This window comes from Rhodnius prolixus, unplaced genomic scaffold (assembly GCF_049639745.1).
Source record: "Rhodnius prolixus isolate KJV_2025 unplaced genomic scaffold, Rpr scaffold_1, whole genome shotgun sequence".
Classification (NCBI taxonomy): Eukaryota; Metazoa; Arthropoda; class Insecta; order Hemiptera; family Reduviidae; genus Rhodnius; species Rhodnius prolixus.
Genome location: NW_027411581.1, coordinates 31885533 through 31903598, shown reverse-complemented (window position 1 = coordinate 31903598; position 18066 = coordinate 31885533).

The window sequence follows — 18066 nt, the reverse complement described above, 5'->3', positions numbered from 1 at the left end:
ATGTGGTAAACATAAACTTGTTGCACTTTCTTACCTTCAAATTGAAATAAAATTATCGTGACTTTATCATAGTCCTATTCTATAGTCCTAACTTCGCTTAATAAAATCAATTATTTGTGTTGTCTTTCAATGCAACAGTCATCGTGCTGGATTAGGCTGATTTTTGTGATCAATAATACTTGTGAAGTTCCAGCACAACAGTTTTATTTGGTAAAATAAAAACTCTGGCATATCTTATTTTTAAAAAAATTGAAATAAAGTCAACAATTTTAAAGCCATTTTATAATTTAGTAAAAAATGTTTGGGGATCTTGCAGCCATCAGAATATCTAATCTGGATGTACCACTTTACGATTTGTTTTTTAATTACCTCAAAATGGCTTCAAAGATTTTTTTATCAAGTTTGAACACCCATTGGGTTCACAATATTTATTTGGAACTCTTTCCTAGCAAAATTCCATTAGAGCACTTCTGTATCCACTAACAAAAGCATCTCTTTACAGACTTATTTTTCATTTTATTACTAAATAATTTTTGTTTATGTTCAAATCTTATAAGAGCAAGTTCTAAATAAACTAATTCCTTTCTATCAACTTCTTACTTTTTATCAATCAGTCGCAGCCTAGAAAACGCTAAAAACATAGGTTTCCACCTCTATCTGTGAAATATTTATACACACTTAAAAACTATTGTGTAAGGCCCTCTCGAAAAGTGAATTACTCATAACTCTGTAAATCTCAGTCCAACTTTGATAAGTTTGGCAAGAAGAAGTGGTTAAAGCTTCCCTATGTGACATTAAAGTGTCATTCGCTCTTACACCTATTCAGAGGAAGTCCTTGTGTCGTTCAAATTAACGACATGGAAAATTATTTTCATGAATTAACTCTCAATCAATTCGAAATTTTATGTAAATACGGCATTTTGGGGTCTTGATAGTAATTTAGGAAGGGAGTTTGCCTCCACGTAAGAAGGCCCTCTCATAAACTGTTATTAAATAATAATATTATAATATTAATAATATAATATTCGACATATTTCAATAAAATTTGGCAGGAAGAAGAAGTGGCAGGGGAATTACTGCAATCGTACCGTATTCGTAGTTTGACCTTTCTTTGGCTTTTTTGGGAATAGTACTGAAAACGAAATTTTTGATTGACTTAACTTGTTAAAGTATTAGTTTTTGTTAAGAAGATTTGTATGGTTATCTACAGTCGGACGTTTGCTTGAATACAGTAGGCTTTTTTTGAATTTCTGCTAGATTCTAGGCAGTTCCCAAGATTTTGATTTGAACTTGATCAACGTTTATGTTGAGCTTTCTAATTTGAAACAGTTACCTAGAGCAGAAAGATTGCGTGAAGCTGCATCTACTTGTAGACAACAAAAAAAAGTCTGTCGACTGAAATCTATAGTACAACTAAATAAATATAAGTGAAATGGACCCATGAAATCAATTTATTGGCGATGAAATCATTCAGGAAACATGGTTGACCATTTTATTGAAACTTTGCTGAAATTAGGTGACCGTTTTAATTAATTGATTTTTTATTCATGGCCCTGATTTCCCTCCCCCCTCTCTTGCCTGTAAATTACCACACTACATTTTACTCTACTAAAACTAAATCCTTTTTAAATTAGTAACATAAGTAATAAATTAATAACATCTATCTCTATCTACAGATTTCCGAAACCTCAAGGCTGACTAACTGATTTAATACTTAAGCTGCACAGGTACCGCTAAGGGCGGGTTTATTTCTTACCGCGACATAATCTCGAAAAGTAAAACTGTTCTCACTTTTGAGACATACACCAGAGCTAGGATGGCTAGTAGAAAGATGTTTGATATTTTGACGCTCACTGTGAAAATCGCGATAGAACTGCCTTGCGTGTATAAAATAAGGCCACTCTCTATCAGGTTGGCACTTAGCCTCTTAGTTATTCTTTCAGTTAATTACAGATAGAGGCTCGCTAAGAATAAAGTTTTTACTAAAGCTTTTAAAAACAATGCATAACCGCGAAGGCAAAAAAATATCGCTGAATACTGACATCAATAATGCACCTTTTTTGCTAACTGGTTCTCTTAGCTGTCTAATGACACTGGTAGTCTGCAGCTAGATAGCTGCTTAATTTCGAAATTAAAAAATCCATAAATAAATCCATTCGCCTACTGTATGTCACTAAAGAGTTCTAGAATCCAGAAGAGAATTGTTTGAATTCTTTTTGGCCCAGTTATACGCAAAACCCTGATTATGGTGAGCAGATTATAAAAAGAAAGCTTCCAACTGCAATAATTTAAGGGCCTAAATATTATAGTAGTGAGTGACATCTTGTTCCGCATTGTGACGAAATATCTTCTCAGTACATGGTGATCTGATTGAAAGACCTATGGGAGAATTTAGAATTTCGGCTTCAAGTCCGCCTTCCATTGTTTAATAAATTTTGTCGTCTCTTCCATTAGCGTACCGCGTACCTTTAGAATTGAATTAATATTATCTGAAGACAAACATTACTATCGAATCAAAAACATTATACAGTCGAGCCTCCTATAAAGGACCTCCTATAAAGGACGATGTGATGATTATTATAAAAATTATTAATTAAGTCAATAATATGTAGTTTTTTGATAAATTTTTTGGATAATTAAGAAAAATTTGATGCATATCATATAGCTAAATAATTATGCAATTATGTACGTTTTTAAATCTATTAATTACTGCGACCCATTTGGTCATACGGCATCGAAGTATGGGGATCGACTAAGCGTTCCAACTCACTACGCCTCCAGGCATTACAGTCAAAAATACTTCGAAAACTTCTTAACGCTCCGTTCTATGTATCTAACCTCACACTATCCATAATGACCTCAAAATCTCTTTCATTACAGATCTTGCTAACACTCGTTTCTTCAAATTTCATTCCCCTACAGCAGCTCATACTAACCCTCTCATAGAACACCTATCTTCCTCCACATTACCAGGTAATCCTCTGAGATTGACGAGAAGATGGCCTCGAGATCTTCTCTTATCGTGAGAGCAAAGCACGTTACTGGAGTGGCACCACTGGGTGCCTTCTCCATTCATGATTTCCTTTGATTTCTTTTTTCTTTCACCATATTTGCTTGTTGCAACAACTGTTAGTGTGGTAAATTACAATAAAAGATTATTAAAAAAAAAAAAATCTATTAATAATAAACAATTTTTAAATAGATGTTTAGAAAAAAAAAAACAAACATATTTTTTCATTATGAAACTTGCCTACCTCCTTCTAACGACCACCTCCAAATAGCGAACCTAAGAACCACTGGGAGTGACGCGGTTGTAGTAGTTGGAACAACGACGAATCTTTGAGGAACTTCAGGTATTCTGGACATATTTGTTCATGTAGTTTCACATTAGGATTCCTCGAATAAAAAGAAGATACTAACTATCATCTCGATATTGGATCAGAAGGAGAGATATAAACGAAAATAATAAAATAAATTATTCGAAGGTTATTTTACTAAGATCTGAAAATGACTCCGCCCTACAAAATAATAATAATAATAAACAAAATTGGGTTTTTTGTTTTGTTTTTTGTCGATTACAACATTCAGTAACCCCACTAAACTTTCTAAAACATTTTCTCTTTTTGATTCAGCATCCACCAAAAATGCCGCCTGCCGCCGCTCAGTTACTTTTAATTACAGTAATGTTTCTATATCTCATTTTTTATATTCATGCAAAGAACTAATATAATTGGATGCACAATATAGAAGTATTAATAGGACTTTACAAAAAAGAAAAGAAAAGTCTTACTGCGTGAAAGAAAAAGTTTTATGTATTCGTTGTATTTGAACTCGTGAGTAAAGTAAGCATCACTTCATTCTCTGATAAATGCTATTCTTATGCAAGCAAAATTAAAAAGATATTATTAAAACTGTCAAAGAATGAGAAATTTAAATTGAAACTTCAAATAATAATTGTTGTTTTTTTTATTGAAAAAAATTCTTAAATTATTAATAAAACTGATTAAAATTAAGCATATTACAGCCTACATTTTAAATCATATTTAACTAAATGGATATGAAAATGTTAAAGCTAATTTTATGTTTGTCCTACAACTTGAATAGAATTTTATGTTTTGAATGGAGAAAGTTAACTTCCTTTGCAGGTTTAACCATAATTGTAAACGTTTAACGAAGGAAGTTTAGAAGGAGAGCAGGTGCAGACTACATTAATTAGGCAACTAAGATAAGATCTAATATGTCCGGTTATGCATATATGTACGCTTCTTAAAAGAAATAAAAGTTAAAAAAAAACAATGCATAATAAAAAATATAATTCTATCAAAGGCAACCAAACTTACTTTTTAATAGTTTTATCTGTAGCTATTTATATTTCAATGTAATTTAATTATTAAAACATAATTAAGAAGAATTTTGAAGAATTTGTATTATTACTAACAACCACTTTTTAATTTACTATTGGAAGTAAATTATATTTAGATATTAATATGGAATAGGTATTGCTTTTGTTAAGGCGACAATAACTATACGTGTTGATGATCTTTAATGCAAACAAAAATAAATTCCAATATACTTATTAGAACCGCAATGGTGGACAATATCTTTTTTATTCGTCGTAGCAAGCATGTTTAAATGTATCCGTTTTCGGAATTTCATCCATCCTCAGTGGTAGATAATCAGTTTTGTGTAGGAAATTCGACTTCACTTATGTCCCGCAATACTCAGCTGAGTTCGCAAAGTGAAGTCGAAATCTCTACACCAAACTGGATAATCTACATCTGATGATGGATTAAAGACCGATACCCTTCAGGCAAACAATAAACATGCGTGCTACATTCGAATAACCAAAGATAATATACATATACACTCAGTTAATAGGTTAGGTTAGTAAGCGATACTAAATGTTTGCAAATAACTTCAATTGCAATCGTAATCCAGCAACTTCTGACAAGGCCATTATATTTCTAATAGAAAATGTCTGATTAAAACAGTTTTTTTAAAAATAAAATACAGTCTTTCGCCAACAAAATAGACATCATAATTATTCGTAATTATATTCGTCTGGAGGATGGACGAAGGCTTAGAAAGAATAAAATCTATCGCCTAGAAAGAATAAAAAAGGATCTTACTTACTCCTTCGGACAACACTGATACAAAAATAAATAAATATTGCAATCGTATCAAATTTGTTAAATAGAGTTTTCTCGGAAATACAATTTTAAAGTCCTGTTTCCAATAGAAAAGATATTTAGAAACTAATCTTGGTGGGTGTGCATGTTTCTGGCTTTGATCCGCATATTACTAGAACCAAAACCGAAACCGTTAAATCCATAATCCAAATAAAACAATACCCAGATTGCAATTTACTAACGCATTTCTCGCATTACTAGACGGCCATCAATCACCACTGACAGTTCTCTTAAAACAATCACTTTTAATTAAATAATGTCTGTTTCCCATTACAAGCCCTTTTCTTAAAAAATAAAATAGAGAGATAAAAATTAATATAGCTGGAATTTAATTTAATTAATAAATAAATTAAAAAAAGGAAATTAACCTCAAAACATAGTGATCATCAGAAAAGAAAGAAGAACTAAAATGGAACAATTAAAGTGATTATAATTTGGTTATGTAAATAAGAGTAATTAATTTACATGCATTGGGAATAGATGGGCAGGTTTTTCTATAGATAGCATCAGTAATTCATCACAAGCTGTTTGCCAGTATATTTATAATGTGCCAAACTTCCGGACAGCTAACTACAGAATTGAGATCTCATGGAAATAGATTTACATAGCAGTTATTCTTATAATTTTCTGCCAGAGTGACCATCATCGAATATACAGCTACAGTGGCGCCATTACCTCACTTCGCAGCCTTTATTTTAAAAATAAACTTTTTTTAAAAGTATATGTTAATTTTACACCAAGTTTTTTATAAATAGTTTCGTCGAAAAGAAGAAAAAGAAAGAAATTTGTTTTACTTCCTAATTGCGCAATCAAAATTCAAAATGTAAAATATTTCTGTGTGGTAGATTATTTAATTTTATAGACTAGCCTCTTATAATATTCCTATTTTTAGGCAGTATTCTGCAAGTTATTTACACTGTAAAGTTACAGTTCTCATTTCTTAGTGAACATTATTTTTTATTAAATATATATTTTTAATGTATTTATTACATTTTATGAATTGTTTCTTTGATAAGGATTCCGCAAAAATTATTCTCTAGCTCCTGCTGGAAGAAATTATACTTATGAACTATTAATAAATATTTGTTGTACAGATAGTCAAGACTATCATAGCTATACATAGAGGTCATAGCTGTACAGAAAAATACTTTTAAAAATTTAAGCGAATAAGTTTTTCGGGTCTCATGTTTCTTTCGACTTTAAAAGCAACGACAGAACAGCATTTGCCTAACGTACCACATTTTTAATTGGTTCTAAGCAGAGAGAGGATTTAGTTAGTGGGATCCATAAAAAAAAAATACTTACTAACTTCAACTTCCGTGTCTTCTCTTTTCAGTCAGAATTTCAGGTAGGAATTGAAAATTATAATTTGTGTATTGTAGAGTTTTGGGTATTATAAAAAAGGCATATTTAAAGTTTTTACTCCGTCTTTCATCTTTAACTCAAATTAAAACTAAAAGATCTACTCGTAAATTCTTTTTAAGGGTACTCGTTGCAAAATAATTTACACGTCATTTCTAAAAATAATTTCGTATGTATTTCCGGCAGGAGAATGAAAATTAATTTATATGCTAAATAAAATTTGATGGTGAGTTCGTTCACATTGAAAGATCTTTGAACATCTTCTCATGATCTGTATTTTATGACTATATCCTACGCACTGCTTAGTGCTCTTTAAAGTATCCCCAATTTCCTATTTGGATGACCTTACTTTACGGCACATCCTGTTGGATATTATTTACGTTATGCTTTCCAATATTTTGTTCAAGTTTCTTTCAGAGCCTCCCATTACCTTGAATTTTATTTAAAGTATTTTTTTTTTTTTTTTAGACAAAAGCGTCAAAAAAATATTAAGTTAAAACATTAGGAATCCAATTAAACTAAACTACACAAATTACGGCAATCTCTACCCTGGACCACTGCTTTTTTTATGAACCACCTCAAGCAACAAGGAGAAGCACAGTAAGCAAAACTGTAAAATTGTTTGTGAAAAACAAAACGTATTAACGAATAAAAATAATCACTACAACAATCTTAAATTTCAGCAATAAGCAAGTTACTTTTGTGTTTAAAAGAAAAGGCTAACTAAAAAGAGTTAGTAGAGAAATACAAGTTTCACGGCAATCTAACTTAAATCCTGTTTATTATTTCAAAATTTACAATTCTATTGACCAATCATTTAAGAAGTACCAACAATCAAAAACAAGAATTGCTGTACCTAGATTGGTTTTAAATGGTTCACTGGAGTATCAAACAAGGAGGTTTCTAAATAGAAGTTGGACATGTCCGATGGTGTGTAATATTGACTGAATTGTCCGTATAAATCGGCAATAACCTTGGACAATATTTTACAAGTGGCGTACCCATCCGTGACAAAACAATAATGAAGGCAATTCGTCTTAAACCGTTTTCCTCGCTATGCCTTACTTTATTTAGACAATGCGAAAGGCCGTGGTTTAATTTAAAGTGTTAATAAAAAGTCCACTAACAATTAATAACAAAACTGCTATATTTACACTAACATAAATCAATCATATGAATTTGAAAATGGAAACATTTCAGGCACAGAGACTAAATTATCACAATCTTACCAATTTCTAGGTTCTTTCAGCATAATTTGATTGTTTATAATAAGAAATAAAAGGTTACCACCATGTTCTAAATTTCAGCAATGAAAGCCTTCAACCATATTTTATATATGTATTTCATTGAAATAGGAAGTCTTTTTTACAGACTTTCAAGTGCATGTGTTCACTTAAATGCTCGTTTTGGTGACAAAATGTGCAATTGTGTCTTATTAATGGAACCAAAATCGGAACTGCAGCCATAAAGGCTTATTAACCCATTTCCTTAAAAAAAAGACTAATATATCCATCTTCACGCGATCCATATTTGTTCCTACTAGTTATTTTTAGAGTCATGATCCGTTCTGGTAACAACAAGCCAGAAATCTCTACTGAATTTTGATAGCACTACCTGCGAAGTGGAAGGCCATCTCCTTCTCTTCTAGAATTTGCGCAGATTCTCCAGATTAATCAACCCTATAATACAAGGAAAAGCGTACCTCTTATAGTTCAAAAAGGAAAACCTCACATTCTTTCAAGAAAAAAAAACACCTTGAACCTAAGCCAGATTTGAGGGACTTATCTCTAGGCCAATTCCCTTATAGATACAACAAACAACGAATTAACACATCCAAAGCCCTTTTGCAGTAGCTAATACCCAGATCTTTATTTTATGAACCATCGAATTTTGTTCAGCATCGTATCCTCATTATCGACTCTCCAGCCACCACTCGATATGATCCGCGTGTATGCCACCCCAATGAATGGCCGTTGAAGTAGATAGCTCGAAAAGTAAGCTGTTACTAGTAGTTGAACATTTTTCTACCTCTAACATGCGAGGTCACCCACTTTCTTATCGAGGAAGCCTTCGTTAAAAGTAAAAATTACTAAAGGATTTTTTTGTGAAAACAAATTATTTTAATAAATAAATAAATAATTCAATTAATTTATTTTAAGATAAAAAAAAAATCACTGGTGGCCAAAAGGAATTTGACAAAGCCAACTATCTCACCTTCTCCGTGCACAGTTACATGAAACATAAAACTCATAACCGCGACACTTACAAAGCATTTGTTGACGGTATATTACTTTTGAGTTGAAATTAAGCGCATGCAATATTCTCGTTATTTCCTCGGAAATAACTAATTATAGATTTGCATGTTTTCATGTTTAGACGATTGCAACCACTTGGAAATCTTTTCCTCCTTTTTCTTTTTAAAAGAAAGCTGATAAACGAGTTATTATTCGAGCGCGACAGCTTTACACCAATCAATAAGGTGGCACTTTAAAAAAAAGAAGTTTTTTAATCTAATTTATTTGTTTATTTTGAATGATTTCATTACAAGTGACTTGAAAAGAACTGATCCAAAATTTTTATTCATTTAGATCGCTCGAACAAGGCTTTAGACCAAGCTCTACGATAAAATAACATGCAAAAGCAGATGGAACACTAAGTTTCAAAATATAATTGATGCTTATTGTTGTCAAATTATTACTGATAATTACAGCCGCGACCTAACATTATGAAATAAAATTAGCAGCTTAAGATATCTCCTGATAAAAGAATAAAGAATTTTTATACCATTTTTTATTGCTGTTCTTAATCAGGACCGAAAACTCATTAACAGAGAAATCTGGAAATAATTTATTTACTCTAAATAAACTACATGAATTCACATGACTTCTTCACTACATGAATTTCAGTTTAATACGTAATACTATCAAGTAACAACTCTACAGTTTCCCTAAACCCCTCTTCCGGATGTTCCCTTAATTGAAAATTTACAATAGCACAATGTTTCAAATAGAAATTAAGACCGCAATTAACAAGATGCAGGTATTTCCAAATAGAGTACCGCGTACGCCCTTGGCAGCACCGTGGTTCTTATGAAACCAACAAATGCTCAGAGAACTGGACATGTTCGTAGTTAAACTCTTCATAGACAGCACAGTTCCTTCCTAAATAATAATTTATGGAAACTGGACAATCCACCGACTCGCAACGAAAACTGGCCGACGAAGCTTAAAACTACTACCTAGGATCTTAAAACCTTGATACGACCCCAGGACTTATTCCATTATTTAAATAAATTCACTGTTCCTAACTAGACGTGAGAAGTAGTGGGATTGGGAAGAATAGTTTTAAGTTTCCATTGCAAGCCCAGATGCCGCACCCGATCAAATGCTTGCAAAAGAAAGTCGAGAAAGGCACAGTACTGTTTTCGCTCAAGAGAGAAGACGATGACATCTACTATACGGTGACTGATGTATTGTGAAATGAAGAGTGTAAAATCCAAATTGATATTGAGCTAAGATACTTTGAGAATCGAGAATAGGATAGAGTCGTTTAAGTTTCTCCAGAATACTTCCCATTATGGAAGATGGTTTATAGGGCGATAAAAAGTTTTAAGACCTGGTTTGCTAGGTTTAGGAATCATTTTTACAACAGAAAATTTCAGAAGAAAACAGAATTATGTACAGATATAAAGAAAGATTAAAGCTTTTTTGGGAGGTGAGAAAAGACTTTTGATGAGATAAGGACGAAACTTGGGACTTTCCTAGCAAAGTGATGTTTAATTATGAAATATACGTCGGTAGGAGTGCTTCTGATGCGAGAGAGCTGGAATTGAGAAGTCGTGTTATATTTGTGGTGAATAAACGAGATCAGAGATATCTTATAAAAACAGAGGACGGAGGTTCTTTACATAATTTGTAGAAACCACTCTTTCGGAATCGGAAGACCACCAAATGGATATTTCCATTGAAAACACAAAATCGAAAATGATCATAATTCGAAGAGTGAGAAGTTGGACATTAACAGACGCTTCCCAACAATTTGTTTAAGTTCACAGAGGAATTGTATGGAACGACAGGAGAGTTTTGGCAGAGGACTGAGGGAGATGGAAGGAAAAGTACAGTACAAGAGAAAAAGAGCCTCCCACCTCTAAAGTGATAGAAGAGGTGCACGATTAAGATGATGATGTCAGTGATTGCTTCAAATTTCATTAAAAGAAGTAAACAAATATTTTTACAAAACCATCTTGTTAAAGGCGTCACAAAAATATTAAGCTGGCTTTATTATACAATGAAATACCTACACATATTGCAGCAATCCCTTCCCTAGATTTTTTTTTTTTTTGTTTTTTTAGGCGGCCCTTGGTTTGAATAAAAATAACAGATGTCTGCATTAAGAGAGGTTACATAAATCATGTAACATAATAAACTATAAGAAAAACAAAAGTAATAAGTATACTAATATTTTGAGGAGCCACAAAACTGATGTCAACAGGAAATGATTCAACAAAACAATGGTTTTTAAATTGATATTGTGTGTGTAATTGTGTGAGTTTGCCTTACTGCATATCACTACTCAAGCAATCGTAGAAAGGAGGAGATGTTATTTTGTGAAAATAAACCATAATAAGTAAATTCTGGGCTAAAGACACCGGTTGTATTTACAAGAGAAAAGCTATATTAGAAAAAAAGATATTAATTTACTATCTTTAAGCAACAGAGTAACAGAACTGGTCCGGTCCGTTTTTATCTACCTCATAACTAATGGCCACGACGCTGAAGGATATTTAAACTACTTGTTAAGTGTCCGCCTGCTGAGCTACATTCATTCACACACACTCAAAACTTACTGCAGTATAGGGGTATTTATATTATAAACTACATTAGTTAATAAAACAGAAAATAAATAAGATTTTTTTTATTTTGTTAGTTTAGTCAAGTAAGCCTTAAATAAAGATATAAATCACTCAAAGTTCACTCAAGATATGTTCTGCTTTAAACGAAATTTCATTAAACCCTTGTCCTCCTTTTGACAAAAAAGAAGACCCAATATAACGATCAGCGCTTTCAAATCAAGTACATTAAAAGAAAAATCTCATATGAAATTATTTAAGTTCCAAGGAATAAGCACTGCATATTATGCAGCCACTGACAAAAAAAAAATGTAGACCCTATAAACTGTTTAAAGTTTATAAATGACATGAAAAGTTGAACTCAAAAGTCGTGGACACCGTATTGTGGTCAATTTGTAATTTTTGATTATTCATAATTCAAAACAGTTTATCTCATTTCATCAACATACATAAGAAATTTCAAATCAAGACCAAAGGCAACTTCACCTTAATCATTGATCAGGAGACTATCAAGAAAAATGACTAGTAAAACAAGCGAGACCAAACGTAATTAAATTTTTCACTGATCTGAAGTTTTGTATTTGCAGACTGAGAGTAAATGAAAAATGAGTTCCTTAACACTTGGATGAGTAGTTATTAGTATGGACTTATAACTAAAAGGTTCCCAGTTCTGCTCTAACTAAAATTTATATGTATCGAAAAAAAAGCTATGGTAAATACGTTCTTCCGCTACTATCACCTAGGAGAAGTTAAGCCCGTCTGAAAAACTAGCCATCACTAACCATATCCTGTGTAGCTATGTAAAGTAATTTTTGCAAAATATCTCATTATTATAAAAACTTGCTGTAAATTGGGTATTTTTTTTATGTATTCTAATTTAATATTACATTATAGACAGGTAAAACCACTTGAAAGATGGAGATTGGAAGGATCGTGCAAAAAAAGTTAATGTCGGTCCTTGGTTGATAAAAAAAAAGTGTCTAATCAATAGATAATAATAAAGTTTTTATAAAACCTCTATGAACTGATTTACAAATTAGTATTTTATGAAACACTTGAACATGAACCCAGTACGTTTGACAAGTTTCAATTTTTTTTTTTATCGCAATTAAAAATTAGAAATTATTAACATTCTATGTTTCTTCTGATATTCAATTTTATCTACTTCTTCTTAGCATTAAAAGGTGCAAATTAATTCATATAATTAACTAATTATTAAGAACAATTTGCTGAAAATGATATCGTGAGTCCGAAAATATGTAAGACTAACTCAAAAATAAAGTAAATTTGGAGATTTATTAAAGTTTAAGCAGCTTGTAATATTTAAAATCCCCCAAAAAACAAATTAAATTAGTAAATTTCAAGGAAAATTGTCTTTTAAGAAAAAATTCTTTAAAGAAAATTATTAAAGCATTATTAACACCTACATAGTGAAACATTAATATAAGTAGACCTTCAAAGGTGCCCTTCTCAGATAGTTTGCTAGGGGCTCGGTTAACCGGCGCTGATTATAGTAAAACAAATCCTTGTTGATACAATATAAGGTTTCTACAAATCGGGCAGTATATTGTGGTAGCTTGTTGTCTCTAAAATCAGAAAGTATTAATCGGATGAGTGATCAATGCATACCACAGTACCTGCAGACCACCCACACAGTAGTAACGCAATACCCTTCAGCACAATTAAATAATAGTCAAAACGGCTCATTGATAACCGTCTTGAAAGGTGTATAACTTGACACTTATTTATTGGCTTTACATCTAAACAAACACAACGAAATCTGGTGTAAATATTCACTTGACTCTCTCTAGCTGTAATTGTACACTTTATAACTGTAGAAATTGTAGCTTAGTCATTTTCTTCAACTAGGCTTAACAATATGAATCTTTTACATCACTGATTATGCATCTTTACCCATGATTAGTAAAATTTAGGCCCTAGCTTAGGATAAAAAAGGTCTCATTTTTTCCGTTTCCATCATTTTTTAAACCACTTGTAAACCAACTTCGTAGCTATCACAATTGACTGATTTATTATTCAGGACAAAGTATTTTCACTAGTATCTTGCTCTCATTTGCTTATCTACCCCACTTCATAAACGCAGAAAACCCCTAAAAGAAGAATCCCCTGACCCTTCCGTTTTCATCATCGATATAACTACCACAACAATTTCGTATTTTTGCAACCGTTATGATACCGTACCTATGTTATCTTTGTCGTTAAACCTTGTACAGCATGCATTATCCTTGTTTTTCACCCATCTGATACTTAACTAATTACAGATTAAAAAGATTTGGTGGTTCAACCAAAGCCAACATGCTCTTTTTTGAAGAGCCGGCGAAATCAGCCTAAACTCAGAAAATATTACTTAATAAAATAAAGTATTCTAATCCTCTTCAAATCCTACAAACGGACAAGTTTAATCCTTTCTCTTTAAAAAGCACTTATACTAAGGTCAACTAAATGTTTGCAAAAACAAAAAAATCCAAAATTGAAGATTTTCACCCAGAATCAATGGTGACAGGAGTTTTTACAATGCACTACTGGCATCCTGATAGTGTTGTCTCGTGACAGACCACACTGCCCATCACCAGGCAAGTGATTGTAGTAAGATGCTCTAAGGAGAAGAAAAACCAAGGACTCAGTAGGGAGTTCGTATTATCGAGCTAATCTCTTCCATCTACTTATTCAAAACTGCAGAAATAATAGTAGTATAAAAATTTATTAATTATTAAAACATTAATGCAGTATAAAATACCCTGTAGAATATTTTATCTTAATACAAACTGTACATCATTTACTTCAGTGAAAAATGATTATTTATTCACTTTTACTATCCGAGAAAATGAAAACTACCATAACAACTTTGAACGAAGTAAGCAATTAAAGATAATTTTCTAGTAAAACAGAGATTGACTTCAGTGACTTCAGAGAACACTATTATTCCTACATTTTGAACCTTCTACTCTCCAACACACTTTTTCAAAGATAAGAAACCTAAGGGAACCGAGTTGAGAATAACAAAAAACATTTTGTTGCCTTTTGTTAAGCTATAGAGGCAAGCTAATCGGTAATAAACCGTACCAAATTGAGTTTGAAATAACATTTTGTCGCGGCGGTAAGTCAACTCTGTTCACTATATACTGGTCATCAAAACGGACAAATTGAGAATTCAACTAGTACATCTTATCACTCTTCATTTTCAACGTCTCACTTTCATTAACATTCGTTTATAGCAAATTTGTAACCAAATTACGTGCTACTTCTTATTCAGTATAAATCTAAATTGCATAATTAATATATGATTAAGAACTGAAAAGGATTTACATATAAGTACTAAAATCGTTAAATGTCACTTACAAAGATATAAATTATAAACTTTAAATCAAGGGATCTCACTATTTGATTCACATATTAGAATTATAGCTGATGGATTAATTCAAAATTCGAATTTTAATTGCATGTTTAACTACGCCTCAATTAATAATAGTTAAAATTTTACTATAATGATTATTCAAATTCAATAAATTATATAGGTTAGAAAATAATTAGCTGACAGAGCTGAGACTTAATGCCTGAGGTCATAAAAAAAGTCTAGGTCTGCTTACCTTAGTTTTTTTCCCCCCTAAGAGTCTCTCGGCTTTCTGTAACAAAATAATATCAGGTGGCCTCCATGCGCACCAGTGACAATAAATGTTAACACGTTTCAAAATAATAAAAAAAGTAATCATATTTGAACACTCAAGCTCTTACACTTCTTTCAATTTTTAGGTGAAGATTTATAAATTTTACAAACTCAAAATTGAAAAAATGTTTAACTGTTACAAAAATTATTCAAACCGTAAAACTGCACTTTACACCAAAATGATAGCTTAAAAGAAATTTACTTTTAACCATCCTTAGAATGCTCTCGAACAAATTTTCTTAGAAAAATTATTCTAAAAATAAATATCTTCAGGGATAAGATGAATTAATGACGTTTAAAGAAAACATTAGTATAATGTGTATTAGGTGTAAAGAAAATCGTTAACGCCATTTTCGCGAAAATCTCAAAAAAAATGGTAAGTATGGATACTTAAGATGAAAACTGGGAAACGAAAGTTATAACTGATTGAGCTACTTTCCATAGCCTTAGTAAAAAAATGTAAAAAACTTTCCTTTTTTTGCATTAAAATGTTTAAACTATAAAAATTTATTCAGTAAAGAGGTGCTTCCGCCCAACTGATTTTCAACATAAGAATATTTCTTATTAATTGAATTCCTGTTAATTCTAATTTCAAATAAAAGTCTAGATATACTTCGTCCAGTGAGTATGAATTCTAAAAAGTTGCTACAGTTTTGGATTAGATCCCAAAATACTGAATAATCAATTAATGACTCTTCTGATTGAGTCTGAATGGATGAGTTTGACCCAAAGATATTCTGTCAAAATGCAGGGTACTACAGTAGCGACAATTCGGGATTCAAATTTTAACTATCTCTGACTTTTTTTGAGATGATGGCCAATCAACCTGTTGGCTTTATTAATTCTGTATTTTTTCTGTACTTCGACTTTCACTGGATGACAGTTATTTTTATATCTCCTCCGAGTGAGGCCAATGGAATATGTTTCTGGCTTTACTGAGTTCCTCAATCCCTCAATGACTTGTATGCTGAAGTGTCAAAATGTTTCTTTAAACCTTAGTTCGTCTCTGGAACTCTGCCCAAATTCTCTTTTCTTAAAGTACTACTTTTTTAAATGTGGCTATTAATAATTTGTGGATTAACTTTTGGAATTAAGAATCTTTGGGGTAGCTTGTAGAATTTCATTCGACGTTTCTTTGTTGAGAGTGTTGGGTTGATTTATGTTTTCTAGACTTTTGAAGACTCCTTTAATTTTAGATCCTTTAAGACCACATCTTCAGATGCACCTGAACGAGCTCGGGATTGGTAGAAATATAGTTTTTCTTGGTATTCACTTTACTAGTAGATCATAGTTCTGCAATACGTTCATCATTAGCTGCACATTTTTTGTAACTTACAATAATGGTTTATTAAATATAATTTGCAGAGGCTGGTGATCCGATTCAACCAGAACATCTATATTCTGCTTAAGATGAATTGATTAAACTTGTAACACATTAAAAATAAGTGGCCCACATTTTCAATAGTTCAGATTTCAATTTGCCTTTATTTAATTTTAAACTATTATCAAATATTCTGAAAATATCGTCAGTAATTATTCCTATTTTCTTTTACAGATGTTCGAGTAGCCTTCTTTGGAATTGTTCCAGAATTGAGTTTATTCCAAAAAGCATTCCAAGCCAGCAGTATCATCCAAACAATATCTAGAAAGGATCTGAGTTTTCTGCTCAGAGCAGATAATTTTGGCCAAAACTCATTCTTATCATCTACTCAGAAAATATTTTACCCATACTTAAGTAACACTAATAGTTTTTTATAAAAGGGATTAGCTCAGTGGTTAGCGAATACCATCTTTTTTTACTATAAAAATACTGTAATCCAATGAGTCGGTCCAGTTTCTATCACAATAAATCTTTTTGACTCATGTCTTCTATTACATCTCTTATGCGACCTCATAAACATAAAGAGACTGTATCTTTCTAGGCTTTTGTTTCATGTAAATTGTATGAAGCCTGAGTTGAAGATCCCCTACAAACATGGCAGGGAAGCCTAATTCTACAAGACAAGACTCAAAGTCTCTGGACCAGTTCTGCTTTTTTAGAGGTAACTTCGGTGCCTTTGCGACGATCAGACATGATGTGGCATAAACTTACAGTAAAACTAGTACCAGGCACGATCCTATAGTTATGATAGAGGGTTGTTTACCTTCCATTATCTGAAAATTCAGGGTGCAGTCCTTGCGTTCACCTCTACACTTGAGTATTACTTCACCCAAGGGCATGATTATTTGACCTCCCTAGCAAGGCAAGCGGATATGAGGTTTTTTTAACATTAGATACTTCTTTTCTAAATCTGTTTAAGATCCTTAAGGGGCCGATGCTCCCTTATTTACTGTAGCTACATCTCAGCGTTTTCCCGATACTTCAGAAAGTCAGGTAAGGGAGCACTCACTACATTTTATTTCAGGCATTGAATCGAAAATGGATTTAATGAGTTTTTTTTCTCATACGTAGCTGTCCCTTTCATTCCTTACTTCATTAATTTTACCTGCCCTATGAAATTGATTATTTTTCGACGCTGGCATAAAAAAGGTTTTATGGCCAAAATTCCTACATATAGCACCATTAGCCATTCTTGACTACCTTTAGGTTTGTGTTTTCCAACTTGCAAAGCCTCCACTTTTGTTCTCTTGAGACTGACTCATTGGGTTTGATTCTCTTTTTCTTGTAGGGATCGTGGATTCATGTAAACCACTGCTACAATGTTTTAACACTAAATAAATGGTGTAAATTAATGAAAACACTTTATTGCATTTCACCTAAAGGTATTACTATAGATACAAAACATATATATATGTTTCATTTTAAACTCCTTGAAACACGCTTCCTAGTGAAATTTCATCCATGGAAGTGTAATTTTTTTCGTATTTTTAAGTTTGATTGTTAGGCCGTTTTTAGGCAAAACGACATAAAGCATGCAAAGATTGTAATTTAGTTATATAAACTTTCTTTTGATTATTGTTGGTTTTTAGAAACTTTTTTT